The 15,764-nt window shown below is 48.5% G+C and overlaps 1 protein-coding gene across 2 annotated transcripts in view; it reads right to left on the minus strand.

Annotated features, from left to right (window-relative positions):
• The window catches only part of LOC109902324 (rab GTPase-activating protein 1-like), a 162,881-nt gene that overhangs the window by 61,289 nt on the left and 85,828 nt on the right, over positions 1–15,764 (minus strand). The window lies entirely within an intron of this gene.

Below are 15,764 nucleotides of genomic sequence, written 5' to 3' on the forward strand. Positions count from 1 at the left end.
CAGATAGGGGGGGGAAACGCACTGCCGCAGATAGGGGGGGAAACGCACTGCCGCAGATAGGGGGGGGAAACGCACTGCCGCAGATAGGGAGGGGAAACGCACTGCCGCAGATAGGGGGGGGAAACGCACTGCCGCAGATAGGGGGGGGAAACGCACTGCCGCAGATAGGGGGGGGAAACGCACTGCCGCAGATAGGGGGGGGAAACGCACTGCCGCAGATAGGGGGGGGAAACGCACTGCCGCAGATAGGGGGGGAAACGCACTGCCGCAGATAGGGGGGGAAACGCACTGCCGCAGATAGGGGGGGGAAACGCACTGCCGCAGATAGGGGGGGAAACGCACTGCCGCAGATAGGGCGGGGGAAACGCACTGCCGCAGATAGGAGGGGGGGAACGCACTGCCGCAGATAGGAGGGGGGGAACGCACTGCCGCAGATAGGAGGGGGGGGAACGCACTGCCGCAGATAGGAGGGGGGGGGAACGCACTGCCGCAGATAGGAGGGGGGGGGACGCACTGCCGCAGATAGGAGGGGGGGGGAACGCACTGCCGCAGATAGGAGGGGGGGGGGGGGAACGCACTGCCGCCGATAGGGAGGGGGGAAACGCACTGCCGCAGATAGGCGGGGAAACGCACTGCCGCAGATAGGGAGGGGGAAACGCACTGCCGCAGATAGGAAGGGGAACGCACTGCCGCAGATAGGAGGGGGGGGGAACGCACTGCCGCAGATAGGAGGGGGGGGGAACGCACTGCCGCAGATAGGAGGGGGGGGGAACGCACTGCCGCAGATAGGAGGGGGGGGGGGAACGCACTGCCGCAGATAGGAGGGGGGGGGGGAAACGCACTCCCGCCGATAGGGGGGGGAAACGCACTGCCGCCGATAGGGGGGGGGGAAACGCACTGCCGCCGATAGGGAGGGGGGGAAACGCACTGCCGCCGATAGGGAGGGGGGGAAACGCACTGCCGCAGATAGGGCGGGGAAACGCACTGCCGCAGATAGAGGGTTTCCCCCTCCTATCTGCGGCAGTGCGTTTCCCCCCCCCCATCTGCGGCAGTGCGCTTCCCTCCCATCTGCGGCAGTGCGGGAGGGAAGCACACTGCGGCAGATGGGCGGGAAGCGCACTGCCGCAGATGGGCGGGAAGCGCACTGCCGCAGATGGGCGGGAAGCGCACTGCCGCAGATGGGCGGGAAGCGCACTGCCGCAGATGGGCGGGAAGCGCACTGCCGCAGATGGGCGGGAAGCGCACTGCCGCAGATGGAAGGGAAGCTCACTGCCGCAGATGGGCGGGAAGCTCACTGCCACAGATGGGAGGGAAGCGCACTGCCGCAGATGGGAGGGAAGCGCACTGCCGCAGATGGGAGGGAAGCGCACTGCCGCAGATGGGAGGGAAGCGCACTGCCACAGATGGGAGGGAAGCGCACTGCCGCAGATGGGAGGGGGAGGGAAGCGCACTGTCGCAGATGGGAGAGAAGCACACTGCCGCAGATGGGAGGGAAGCACACTGCCGCAGATGGGAGGGAAGCACCCTGCCGCAGATGGGAGGGAAGCACACTGCCGCAGATGGGAGGGAAGCACACTGCCGCAGATGGGAGGGAAGCACACTGCCGCAGATGGGAGGGAAGCACACTGCCGCAGATGGGAGGGAAGCGCACTGCCGCAGATGGGAGGGAAGCGCACTGCCGCAGATGGGGGGGAAGCGCACTGCCGCAGATGGGAGGGAAGCGCACTGCCGCAGATGGGAGGGAAGCACACTGCCGCAGATGGGAGGGAAGCGCACTGCCGCAGATGGGTAGGAAACAATGCCGCAGATGGGAGGGAAACACTGCCGCAGATGGGAGGGGTCGCTTTCAATGGGTTTAATTATTGACGTTTCCAATTTTTTGTTAATGTACCAGTACATACTCAAAATACTGGATGATACACATACAATCAAACACACAAGCATGTGTTTGCGCGCATACACACACAAAGTAGAACATGTAGCTGCTGCATGATCCTAACTAATTGCAAAACGATCATCATAGGTGTCGATGATCGTCTCTTGGTTTCCATGAAAATGCAAAGGTAACAGATATTTTTTCTCCAAACTAATCAGACAGAGGCTTTGACAGTCGTGCTCAATGGCCCTCGTCAAAACAATGCAACGGCATTGAAATGAAAGACATTAACACCACTAATTACGCCATGTGTCGTTCTTTGAAATTACCCAAAGAACTTTCCCTCCCACTATCTCTCTCTCCTTCCCTCTCTCCCTCCCCACCCCTCTCTCTCTCTCCTTCCCTCCCACTCTCTCTCTCCTTCCCTCCCTCCCACTCTCTCTCTCCTTCCCTCCCCATCTCTCTCTCCTTCCCTCCCTCCCCATCTCTCCTTCCTTCCCTCCCTCCCTCCCACTCTCTTTCTCCTTCCCTCCCTCCCCATCTCCCCCTCTCTCTCTCCTTCCCTCCCTCTCTCTCTCTCTCCTTCCCTCCCTCCCACTCTCTCCTTCCCTCCCTCCTCCCCACCCTCTCCTTCGCTCGCTCCCTCCCTTTCCCCTCTCTCTCCTTCGCTCCCTCCCTCCCCCCCTCTCTCTCCTTCGTTCCCTCCCTCCCCCCCTTCGCTCCCTCCCTCCCCCCTCCCTCTCTCTCCTTCGCTCCCTCCCTCCCTCCCCCTCTCTCTCCTTCGCTCCCCCCCTCTCTCTCCTTCGCTCCCTCCCTCCCCCCCTCTCCTTCGCTCCCTCCCTCCCCCTCTCTCCCCTTCGCTCCCTCCCTCCCCCTCTCTCCCCTTCGCTCCCTCCCTCCCCCTCTCTCTCTCCTTCGCTCCCTCCCTCCCCCTCTCTCCCTCCTTCGCTCGCCCTCTCTCCCCTTCGCTGCCTCCCTCCCCCTCTCCCTCCCCCTCTCTCTCCTTCGCTCCCTCCCTCCCCCTCTCTCCTTCGCTCCCTCCCTCCCCCTCTCTCTCCTTCGCTCCCTCCCTCCCCCTCTCTCTCCTTCGCTCCCTCCCTCCCCCTCTCTCTCCTTTGCTCCCTCCCCCTCTTTCGCTCCCTCCCTCCCCCTCTCTCCCTCCCTCCCCCTCTCTCTCCTTTGCTCCCTCCCTCCCCCTCTCTCCCTCCTTCCCTCCCTCCCCCTCTCTCCTTCGCTCCCTCCTTCCCCCCTCTCTCCCTCCTTCCCTCCCCCTCTCTCTCCCTCCCCCTCTCTCCCCTTCGCTGCCTCCCTCCCCCTCTCTCCTTCGCTCCCTCCCTCCCCCTCTCTCTCCTTCGCTCCCTCCCTCCCCCTCTCTCTCCTTTCTCCCTCCCTCCCCCTCTCTCTCCTTCGCTCCCCCCCTCCCCCTCTCCTTCGCTCCCTCCCTCCCCCCCTCTCCTTCGCTCCCTCCCTCCCCCCCTCTCCTTCGCTCCCTCCCTCCCCCTCTCTCCCCTTCGCTCCCTCCCTCCCCCCTCTCTCTCCTTCGCTCCCTCCCCCCCCCCCCCTTCGCTCCCTCCCTCCCCCCCTCTCTCTCCCTCCCTCCCCCCCTCTCTCTCCTTCGCTCCCTCCCTCCCCCTCTCTCTCCTTCGCTCCCCCCCTCTCTCTCTCCTTCGCTCCCTCCCTCCCCTCTCTCTCCTTCGCTCCCTCCCTCCCCCTCTCTCTCCTTCGCTCCCTCCCTCCCCCTCTCTCTCCTTCGCTCCCTCCCTCCCCCCCCTCTCTCCTTCGCTCCCCCCCTCTCTCCTTCGTTCCCTCCCTCCCCCCCTCTCTCCTTCGCTCCCCCCCTCTCTCCTTCGTTCCCTCCCTCCCCCCCTCTCTCCTTCGCTCCCTCCCTCCCCCCCTCTCTCCTTCGCTCCCTCCCTCCCCCCCCCTCTCTCCTTCGCTCCCTCCCTCCCCCTCTCTCTCCTTCCCTCCCTCCCTCCCCCTCTCTCTCCTTCCCTCCCCCTCTCTCCTTCCCTCCCCCTCTCTCCCTCCCTCACTCACTCCCTCCCCCTCTCTCCCTCCCTCACTCACTCACTCACTCACTCCCTCCCCCTCTCTCCCTCACTCCCTCCTGCAGGAGAGGAGAACATCTGGAGCTCATTTTGCTCCTCCGTCTCCAGCTGGTCTTATAGTGGACACATAGCCTGAGAGAGGAGAGGTAGACTACAATGATAAAACACTCTCCTTCACCTCAGTGACCCTGCTCCGTTTCTAACCACAGTGGACTCACTGTGCCCTGTTCATTTTGTGTGGAGAGAGGGAGAGGTGAGACTATGCTGTATAGGGAATGGGAGTACATTGTCAGTTGCACAACTGAATGCATTCAACCCGAAATGTGTCTTCCGCATTGAACCGAACCCCTCTCTGAATCAGAGGTGAGGGGGCTGCCTTAATCGACGTCCACATTATCGGCACCCGGGGAGCGGGTTGTGGGTTAACCGAGGGGTGCTCAAGGGCAGAACGAGATATTTTTTCCACATTGCCGGCTCTGGGATTCAAACCAGCAACCTATTAGTTACTGGCCCAACACTACCAGCCGCACAATATATATATATACACAAAGTATACACGTCTACGCAAGAAAGCCTGTATGTTTTGAAGCTGTTTTGACTGTGTGGCGAGTATAATATTATAGGGGTGTGGCAATCGGATTCGGCACGTGCTCATGGCTAATTAAATTTCCTGGTTGTCCTCTAGTGCCAACCTGGACAGGATTGCCATGTGTGGTAGAGAAAAGTGTTTGAGAAGAGAAGTGTGCGGGTCATGTGAGAACAAAAGGACAGAACACAGCGCTTTTGGGGGAAAATTCTCATCTCAAGCCAACCTGGGCGACAAAACTACCAGGGAGCACGTCCCACGTTCCCTATTCACTGTGCAAATGCCACCGCCGTGACTGTGGCCATACTGACGCCGGCTGGAGGACGCTAATCAACTGCATAATGCCGCGCGCTGGTCGTATTAGCATGTGAAACACTGCCTTTGGGATCACAGAAGGGGACACATGAGGGCCGGCTGCGGGTTTCTCTCTGGTCTTATGGTGTTTAAATATTGTTAATAGATTATTTCATGCAATAATCACGTTCATATTTAATTCTGCTAGATGCCCTTATTCGGGTGAGGGTGGACACAGAGTCTGTCTATCGGCCGAGTCGGTCTGTCCGGGCTTAGTCCACCTGCGGCTTAGCAGCATGCTGGGTTGGCGTGAAAAACACGAGGGAACGAAGGAGGGAGAGAAAGAAATAAAGCTTCTCCTCCTGCCGCAATCTATCAATCACAGAGTCAATCTATCACTCAACCACCACTATACCTCACGAAGCAGCGCTTGAACAGAGAAATTCAAAAAGATATGGCGATACAAAAACATGTCTACAAAACGATGTGCTCTCTCTCTGTCCCCAATCTCTCTCGCTCTATCAACGGGGATCTTTTTTTTGCTGAGCATCTCTCTGTCCTTTCGGTCTCTCTATATCACCACGTTCCTGGTTAACAAAATGTCTCTCTCCTCCCCCATATCTCAATTTCTCTGTTTCTATTTTTCCAATCTGTCCGTCTCTCTAAAGGTTGGCCCCCCACCCTGTGGAGGTGTGGGCACGATGTGTGTGTGTGGGGGGGGGGGGGGGGGCTGTTACAGTCAGGCAGGGCACAGAAGCCTGGCAGTTAGGGCCGATCCTGAAGGAGGTTGGCATCCGCACTGACACACCGTGGGGCAGAGCTATATATATATAAATAAATAAAAACACACTCACGGGCACACCAACACAAAACAAATCTCATCAGGCTAAAAATATCATCATGTCCCGGCACGTTCACCAAAAAGTCATTTTGACTGGCTCTAATGTGAAGATATGGACATTAGAGCCATATCTGTAACATTGGCCTTCTCCCCTCAGCAAGCATAGTGCCCAAATAATAACATTGGCTGAAATGGGTTTTCATAAGTGAGGTAGCCATATAGTCGGCATTGTGCTAGAGGGGAGAGATTCTGTAAGTTATTTTTCTCCAATTGAGCTTACAGACAAAACAGAAAAATACAATTGAGACCAAATTCATTATTTGCCAGAATCCAACTTTTGAAAAGTGGAAAGTTCCCTAAGCTTTAGGCACAATAGTGTATTTAGTAGTCCACTACCATATAGTATCCCCTTTTGTCGATTTCCGCAAGCTACGTAGTACACAGTAAAGAGGGAACTATAGTTCAAGTCCAACCCAGCAACCAAAGATGAGAACACTCCTTTCTCGTGAGGTCTGTTTCTTTCCATTTTCCCAGGCAGTTTTCAAACCTTCTTCCATCTTGTACCATTGACAGCGACACGCAAACAGTCATATCCCCACTTCACAGGGTATCACCACTGAAAAACACTGTTCAAAAACCTCCCAGCTGGGTACAACAGTGACCTATCGCCATCTACTACATTATACATGCTTGTAGTATACATAGTGGTAGGCTTTCACGCCAACACCCCCCCCCCCCATATCTCTGATATAACCCACACGGGCATCCAGATGGCGCTAGTTGGCGAGGCGGGCATGCGACCAGCCTAATAGCAACGAGTGGGCAGCTGTCGGTGTACGTTAGCGTCAACAGACCGCAGGCCATTCATCTGCCATCGTCAGCAGCGCTCTGGAGCCGTAGGGAAGAACGGCGCGGGCACACACACACACACACACACACACACACACGCGGATCCTCTGAATGTGCCGCATCTTTGCAGCTATCGTAGGGTTACGGTGGTGGAGAAGCAGTGACGGTTTTATGTGAACAATCGTTTTTTTAACATAGTGGTCTGGGATGAGTGACCACTCTTCCCAAATTCCAAGTGAATCCTTGGATCCTAACCCTAGGCACTTTGCGTAGATGTGAAAAGACTGCAAATGTATAAGGAATTCGGTAAAAGCATAGCTCCAGTGTAAGGTGGAATTCCCTCCAGATGGATCACACTTTCCCAATCCTCTCAGGTCTACACAAGTGCCTGGGGTTAGGATCTTTTCTCTTCTTGTCAAGTGGGCATGATGGTACAGACGACCCTGAAGTGGCTCCGACGTTGCAGTTGTCACTTAATGTTAACCACTACATACTCCTGCTGCTCCTTCACACACCAAGACACTCGTGTAAAGTTGGAGTGTGTTTAACCTTTTTGGTTAAACACACTTCAAGCCTTTTAAAAGATGCAGAGCTGCCCCATCTAAAATTCATAGGGCTGGGTGTGGTGGTGGTATAGTGTCTGGGTGTGGTGGTGGTATAGTGTCTGTGTGTAGTGGTGGTATAGTGTGTGTGTGTGTGTGTGTGAGGGGTGATGCTCCCAACCCCTTATGCAGAGTAGCCATTACAGCTGTATGGGAGGCATGGAAAAGGCCCATTGTTTCTGACAAGGGGTGTGAATAGCTCATCTTTTATTCGAGGGCATCTCTGCCTCGCCTCAACTCTCAGAGGGGTGCAGGTGTTCATCCTCGCGAGTACACCGTCCTTGCCGGCTCACCAGGAGTGCGTTTGATGGGAGGGCGAGGCGACCCTCCTCGGCAGCAGCGGTGCAGCTGCACAGATTAATAATAAAAGGGAATTCATAATACAATCGGCATAGAGAGGGTTTGCCCATGAATATTCAGCGGGTCTTCTTGGTTCGGGCTTGATGCATATGGATGAAAGGCTGGCAGCAAGCTATATGCCAGAAGAGGGAGGGATGAGGCAAAGGGCAAATAATGGTTTAAGGGAAACACTGATATATGGCCATGTGTTGACTTAACACAACAAACCTCAGCCGTGTAACGCAACAGTAAAGACAGATGCCGGTAGGTTTCCAATGTGATTGACGCGAGCGAGGGGCAGCATGTATTGAAGAGACAACCGAGCAACATAAACCACAGCAAGAGGTCGAGCTAATAAGATCAGACTTCCGGGTATATCGATGTTGAGGAAAACACAGGGTCAGGTGACAATGTGACCTCCTGGAAGAAATAGCTTTAAAAAGGTGTGCTCTGTTGTGTAACAAATAGATAAAAAAATACCCTCCATGGAATAATAACCAAGTTAAACTTTCACTCCCAGTTAGCCTTAACTCAACCCAGCAAGTCAGCACCGTGCTAACTTTAGCCCTGTGTGTGTGTGATGTGTAGTTTTTGTTACTGAAGGCTGTGTGTGAAGCCTATATCAGCAGCTAAGCAACCGCCACCCACTGAGCCATGTCGAGAGCCAGGTGAGGGCGAGCGCCATCGAACATTGAAGGTGATCAACCGACCAAGCACCCCAGAGACACCAGACTCCTTCCTCAGCTTTCTGCCATTTAAGAGAAAGTCGAGCACAGCAGGGCTGTCAGAAAGAGAGAAAGGGACAAAGCTAAATGCCACCAGTAACAACTACACAGTCATCTGAGAGCAAGTCAAAATGGCTGCCATAGCTCTCTGCATGCTCAACACCAGTCTGAGAAGGGACTGATTTAAAACAAGAAAAATGTGTTACCCAGCGTAACCATAGAAAACTGTTTCCCTATACCGTCTGAATTGGTTCAAATGCCTGGCTAATCAAAACGTCCTACACCAAGGGGAAAAGAGTGAGCGTGAGCCACTTGACTGAGATTTAAGAGTTGAATGTATGGATTTCACCAGACAAATTGCATCTGGCCTCCAGCTTTCATCGGTGAAATATTAGCCGGCAGCAGCGGAGGTGAAGCGGTAATGAAGGCGCTGCCAAATAGCGAGCGCCTCTCTATGGTGTGAGCGCCAGTGACACGTGTGCATTAGCTCCAATGTCAGGAAAGGGCAAAGTATCTGCATAGCCTCAGCCCGCATTGTCCATTAAAAAGGTATTTTACGGTCAACCCCCTGCGGTCTTCAACGAGAAGTACAGTTGTGTACGCATGATACACACCACCTAACCGGTGTATGCACACCAAAAAAGAGCCACAAAAGCATTTCAAATTAAGCTTTCTGATTATGATTTTCGCACAGCGCAACTACACTTTCCCTAACTACCCAACTAAGGAGAATAGAGAATCCAATGGCACCCAACTCCCATAAACTGTTTTCCTTATTTGCACACGCACTCATTTCTCACTGGAACTGTCTTTGATGAAAACATGTACTTACCATCACTGTGATAGTTTTATCTAGCTACCTTAAAATGGATGCACTAAGTCGCTCTGCATAAGAGCGTCCACTAAATGACTAAAAAGTCAATGGAAAAATGTAGAGAAGTCGTTGTAAGGGTGAACTGGTTCATCGTTTATTCATGACCGCCGAAAGTCCCAAGACCTCTGTGATCAGACAAACATTTGATGTGCTCATTAGATGAAGGTAAAAAAAAAAGGTCACATTATTTTTTTTCCTCTCTAACTGCACATATCTCGTTTCCTTTCAGAGGCTGCAGGCAGTAACCTTTTGAAATCCAGCCCCAGATAGAGAGCACGACTTGCTGTGTGTGCATTACAACGCCGGCTAACCCTCGGTCTAGAGATGAACTCTGTTTGCCTTGGAGTTGAATGGCAACAAACAACCCTACAGACCAGATATACGGTGCATTCGGGAAAGTATTCAGACCACTAGACTTTTTAAACATTTTGTTACGTTACAGCCTTATTCTAAAATGGATTAAGTAAAATGTTTTCCTCATCAAACTACACACAATACCCCATAATGACAAAGCAAAAACAGGTAGAAATGCCTTATTTACATATGAATTCAGCCCCTTTGCTATGAGACTCGAAATTGAGCTCAGGTGCATCCGGTTTCCATTGATCATCCTTGAGATGTTTCTACAACTTGATTGAAGTCCACCTGTGTTAAATTCAATTGATTGGACATGATTTTGATAGGCACAAAACTGTCTATATAAAGGTCCAACAGTTGACAGTGTATGTCAAAACAAAAACCAAGCCATGAGGTCGAAGGAATTGTCCGTAGCTCTGAGACAGAATTGTGTCGAGACACCGATCTGGGGATGGATAGCAAAACGTTTTTTGAAGGTCCCCAAGAACCCAGTGGCCTCCATCATTCTTAAATGGAAGAAGTTTGGAACCACCAAGACTCTTCCTAGAGCAACTGGGGGAGACGGGCCTTGGACAGGAAGGTACCCGATGGTCACTCTGAAAGAGCTCCAATGTTCCTCTGTGGAGATAGGAGATCCTTCCAGAAGGACAACCATTTCTGCAGCACTCCCCCAATCAGGCCTTTATGGTAGAGTGGCCAGACGGAAGCCACTCCTCAGTAAAAAGGCACATGACAGCCCACTTGGAGTTTGCCAAAAGGCACCTAAAGGACTCATTCTCTGGTCTGATGAAACCAAGATTGAACTCTTTGGCCTGAATGCCAAGCTTCATGTCTGGAGAAAACCTGGCACCATCCCTATGGTGAAGCATTGTTGTGGCAGCATCTTGCTGTGGGGATATTGTTTTAGTGGCAGGGACTGGGAGACTAGTCAGGATCGAGGCAAAGATGAACAGTGCAAAGTACAGATAGATCCTTGATGAAGTCCTGAGCGCTCTGGAGCAGGTTCACAGACTGGGGCAAAGGTTCACCTTCCAACAGGACAATGACACTTAGCACACTGCCAAGAAAATGCAGGAGTGGCTTCGGGACAAGTCTCTGAAAGTCCTTGAGTGGCCCAGTAGGGCCCGGACTTGAACCCGATCGAAAATTTCTGGAAAGACCTGAAAATAGCTGTGCAGCAACACTCTCCATCCAACCTGGCCGAGCTTGAGAGGGTCTGCAGAGAAGAATGGGAGAAACTCTCCAAATACAGGTGTGCCAGGTTTGTAGCGTCATACCCAAGAAGACTAGAGGCTGTTATCGCTGCCAACGGTGCTTCAACAAAGTACTGAGCAAAGAGACTGAATACTTACGTAAATGTGAAAATGCATTATTATATTTTTAATACATTTGCAAAAAAATGTAATGTGTTTTTGCTTTGTCATTATGGGGTATTGTGTGTAGATTGAAGAGGGGAAAAAACTATGTAACGCAATTTAGAATAAGGCTGTAACGTAAGAAAATGAGGAAAAAAGTAAAAGGATCTGAAAACCTTATGAATGCACGGTACATAGCTACAGCACTAGCATGCTAAATACACCATGTGAATTAAGAGACCATCCATTCACTTACTCGCGTCTCATAAAGACACGGCGGTTGGAACCAAAAATCTCAAATTTGGACTCATCAGACCAAAGGACAAATTTCCACCGGTCTAATGTCCATTGCTCGTGTTTCTTGGCCCAAGCAAGTCTCTTCTTTTTATTGGTGTCCTTTAGAGGTGGTTTGCAGCAATTCGACCATGAAGGCCTGATTCACGCAGTCTCCTCTGAACAGTTGAGGTTGAGATGTGTCTGCATTTATTTGAGAAGCAATCTGAGGTGCAGTTAACTCTAATGAACTTATCCTCTGCAGCAGAGGTAACTATGGGTCTTCCTTTCCTGTGGCGGTCCTCATGAGAGCCAGTTTCATCATAGCACTTGATGGTTTCTGCGACGGCACTTCTTGAAATGTTCAGGATTGACCGACCTTCATGTCTTAAAGTAATGGACAGTCATTTCATTTTTCTTATTTGAGCTGTTCTTGCCATAATATGGATTTGGTCTTTTACCAAATAGGGATATCTTCTGTATACCACCTCTACCTGGTCACAACACAACTGATTGGCTCAAAAGCATTAAGAAGGAAAGAAATTCCACAAATTAACAAGACACAGCTGTTAATTGAAATGCATTCCAGGTAACTACCTCATGAAGCTGGTTAAGAGGATGCCAAGAGTGTGCAAAGCTGTCATCAAGGCTACTTGGTGGCTACTTTGAAGAATCTCAAATATATTTGAATTGGTTTTTTAAAAAAATGGTTACTACATGATTCGTGTTATTTCATATTTTTGACGTCTTCACTATTATTCTACAATGTAGAATAATTAAGAATTAAGAAAACCCTGGAATGAGTAGGTGTCCAAACGTTTGACTGGTACTTTATCCCAGAAACTGGCCAGGCGAATCAGCCTTTCAATCATTGCCTGCTTTAAAAAAAATCACTTTACAAAAGTACAGTCAAACCCACCACCAGTAAAATGTTAATATACACATCAAGAACTCAAGGCTGTGTTCAAAGAGGCAATATTTCTGGATTTTATTTATCCCATTATTTTTCAGTTTTATTGGATTGGCATCAACAGCAAAACCACAGCCTTTGACAAAATCTCAGAAATAAAAAAATAGATACTGTGTAATTTCTTGATTTGTCGTCTAATCAAAAACATCTTACTTCATATAGCTACAGCAGCCTAGTTGAATTAACACAAAGGTATGAGTCATCACTGGTCGAGATTTTGTCATAAGATTTGTTTTGTGTTTTTTTGTTTGTTGCCTGAACACATATGTACAGCAGGATAAAACCGACAGACACACTATACATACTCTTATTTAACAAGTAGCGTATCCATTTTGAAATAATAAAATAGACTTTGTACTGTATTAATCAAATCTTTAAGATACAACACCCTAAGGAATGCACTTTAAAATCAGTTTTTTTCTGACAGTTTTTTTTGTATTTCCTTCACATCAGAAAGAAATTCAAAACTAGTTTGGTCATTACAATACACATGGAAAGGTGAATAGCCTATTCAGTGGCTCATGGGTATAAAAAACTACTGGCAGAAAAGAAACTGAATTAATTGGGTAACACTTACTTCATGAAAACTCAATTAATTGGGAAACACTTATTTGCAGTGTCAATATAATTGCATAACAGTAACCACAAACTGTTTTCTAAATACAAAAAGTCGAGTTAAAGTGGTACATTATCAATAAGTACAATAACTTGCTTGTTAGAATGAAACTACATTCCACTAGTGTTACTGTGGTGTGGAATCAATTAATTCTCACGAAACCATCAGCACAAGATTTACTGTAAAGCAATACCTAGATAGAATTTAGCTTGTCAACAATATTGATTTACCATATATCACAAAAGATCTCACAATGTTTGTTGTATTCTCTTGACCACAAGTGATTTGCTTTAGTGTGAAGACAAAGTCATCTGGGGGTAATTCTAGAGAGAATCGAAGTCAACTAAAATAACAATTTGGGTGTTAATTCCTTAAATGCCATGATGTAGAGCTGGGAGATAAGGAAAAACATACATAATCACGATAAAAATAAAAAAAAATTGTTGCAATAACAATAAAATCAGCGATAAATTATGCTAAATTATTTTGGGGGGAGGTACTACAGCTGGGCGATATGGACGAAAAGTAATATTGTGATATATGTAACTATTTTGCTCAATAACAAATACATCAAATATATATATTTTTTCCAATGGCCAGTTACTTTACATTAGCAGCAGGCCAGGAAAGATAACTGAGATGATAGCCTATGATTCAAAAGGTACGGTACGTCATCTAACATATCCATGACTTGCATGATTGACATTTTGATGTTCAACCTGTCAAAATAGGATCCACAATGAGATTTTTTGTTTTGTTTTGCTTTTCAGAGGATTTTTCCAGCATCTTTGTGCATATTGGCCACCTGAGGAAGGGGGAACTCAAAACTCTTAGCTAGATTGCTAACTCTAACTATGATATTGTTGCTAGATAGATGAAAAAATTTGCCTACATGGCTAATTGATTAATCTATCAGTTAATGTAGGCTAATGTTCTACACAAACTTTCCAGTGCTAGGCCTAGGCTAATTGACGTAGGCCTATTCGCTGTAAATGACACGCTCCGCTCGGCTCTGCTACCCAGGTGCGTTCAAATCATATTAACTACACCCCACTCCGGTTGTAAAGTGGTGCCGTGAACTCGATATTAGGAGGTGAAAAATACATTATATCGACTCACAGAAAGCTGCAACTCTCCTCTCGGTAACTAGAACAACACTTTGAGCAACGGTCATAATGATTGTGCTTCTCAGAATGCATCTCTGCCTCCTCCGTGCACACAGCGCGAAGAGGGAACGAGAGCAGCCGGCAGCAAAACCGGGATAACTAGATACTGTACTTTCATTGCAGGAATCAACATAATGCATAGGCTACTACTGTTGAAAAAGAAGAAGAATGGTTTAAGAACAATCTACAGGAACGTTGTGTGGCGAAAATTACCAACGTAGGCAAAATGCTTCGGTAAGAGGAAGGCAATGTAGGTGATTTTCTGTTTATCGTCCCAGCTCTATGACGGTAGATTTCTTAACCCCTTAAGTCCGCACCCCCCACGTAAATCTAATTAGTATAATACAAAAATCCCCATAAAAATCCATCATATATATTCCTTTGTTGCATTAGATGCATCTCAATCCACCGCAACCGCCTACTTTGCACTTCCGCATCTGCAGTGAAAGGTGACAGAGCTAGAGCAGTGTTTGTCAGACCATGAGACATGCCGAAAATCAGTCTTCTCACAAAACGGTTTGGCCTAACAACTATTATGACCCCTCTATGGAAATATGAGTCTCATGAATACAACGGTGTTCTCCGTTTACGACCCCCACAAGCGTCTTGGGACTCGTCTGAAGTCGGTACAGCCAACCTGCCAACTTCTGTCTGTAGCATCTGAACAGTTTGGGCTACAACCGTGGAAAGGTCTCTCATGAACACTTACATGTCGGTTTTGCTCTAGGTCTCACAAGACTCGTATGAAAGTCACCCGGTACCGCAGAATTATTTTTTTTTAAGCATATATGGAGACTGTTTAGTGACAGAAATTAGGGGTTAAATACATTTCCTGATCTTTCTTATATATTTTGGGGCAGTAGGTAGCCTGGTGGTTAGAGCGTCGTGCCAGTAACCGAACGGTTGCTAGAACGGATCCTCGAGCTGAAAAGGTAAAAGTCTGTCGTTCTGCCCCTGAAACAAGGCAGTTAACCCACTGTTCCTAGGCCGTCATTGTAAATAAGAATTTGTTCTTAACTGACTTGCCTAGTTAAATAAAAGGTTAAAAAAATATATATATATATATATGTGTGGGGTAGGACAGTGTCTGTCCTATATCTGAGATTATATATATATATATATCTCAGATATAGGACAGACACTTCAGAACAAACTTCCATAAGATTTTCTTGGGGGAGTATCTGTTGTTCCATGTGGCCATTGCAAAATGTTGATTTTGAGGCCAATTAAACATTTCTTTGTGGTTTTTGATGTGTGACTGTGGTTATTTTCTTGCTGGAAGATCCATTTGCTGTCAAATGTCTGGCTCCGGTCTTTGACCTTAACAAGGGCCCCAGGACCACTGGAAGCAAAATAACCTAATAACATCAAAGATCCACCCCCATATTTTACAGTAGGTATGGGGTTATTTTCTGCTTATGCATTCTCATTTAGACGCCAAACCCACCACTGGTGTGTGTGGCTAAAGAGCTCTATTTTCATGTCCTCCAACAAATGTAAAACACCTGGAGTTTGCTAAATGGTATTGGCAGTTGGATTGGAACCAGTGCTTTGGTCAGATGAAAACATTGCTCTTTGAACTCGGACACCATTGGTGGGTTTGGTGTCGAAATGAGAATGCATAAGCAGAAAAGAACCCTATAAATAATATGCTGCGCGATAAACCAAAATGTTGATTATTTTTCATTTTCTAAACAACTAATTGACCAACGTCGGTTCAAATATTTGAATTCCATTTTGTTCAAAACAGGCAAATATTCTACATAGTTTAAATGTGGTAATTAACTACAATGACCATAATCAATTCCGTGCATGCCTATTTGTCCGGTCTATGTGGAGCAGACACGGAGATGGGGTGAACACAGAACGTGCAATCAAGAGGGAAAGATGCATGTATCTCTACCTGAAAATACATGATCTAAGTGATTGATAGTTGGTATTCAGCAGTCATAAAAAGTATGCCTTGTTTAATTTTGAATTACTACTAAAATAG

This window comes from Oncorhynchus kisutch, linkage group LG13 (genome assembly GCF_002021735.2).
Source record: "Oncorhynchus kisutch isolate 150728-3 linkage group LG13, Okis_V2, whole genome shotgun sequence".
In the NCBI taxonomy this organism is placed as follows: domain Eukaryota; kingdom Metazoa; phylum Chordata; class Actinopteri; order Salmoniformes; family Salmonidae; genus Oncorhynchus; species Oncorhynchus kisutch.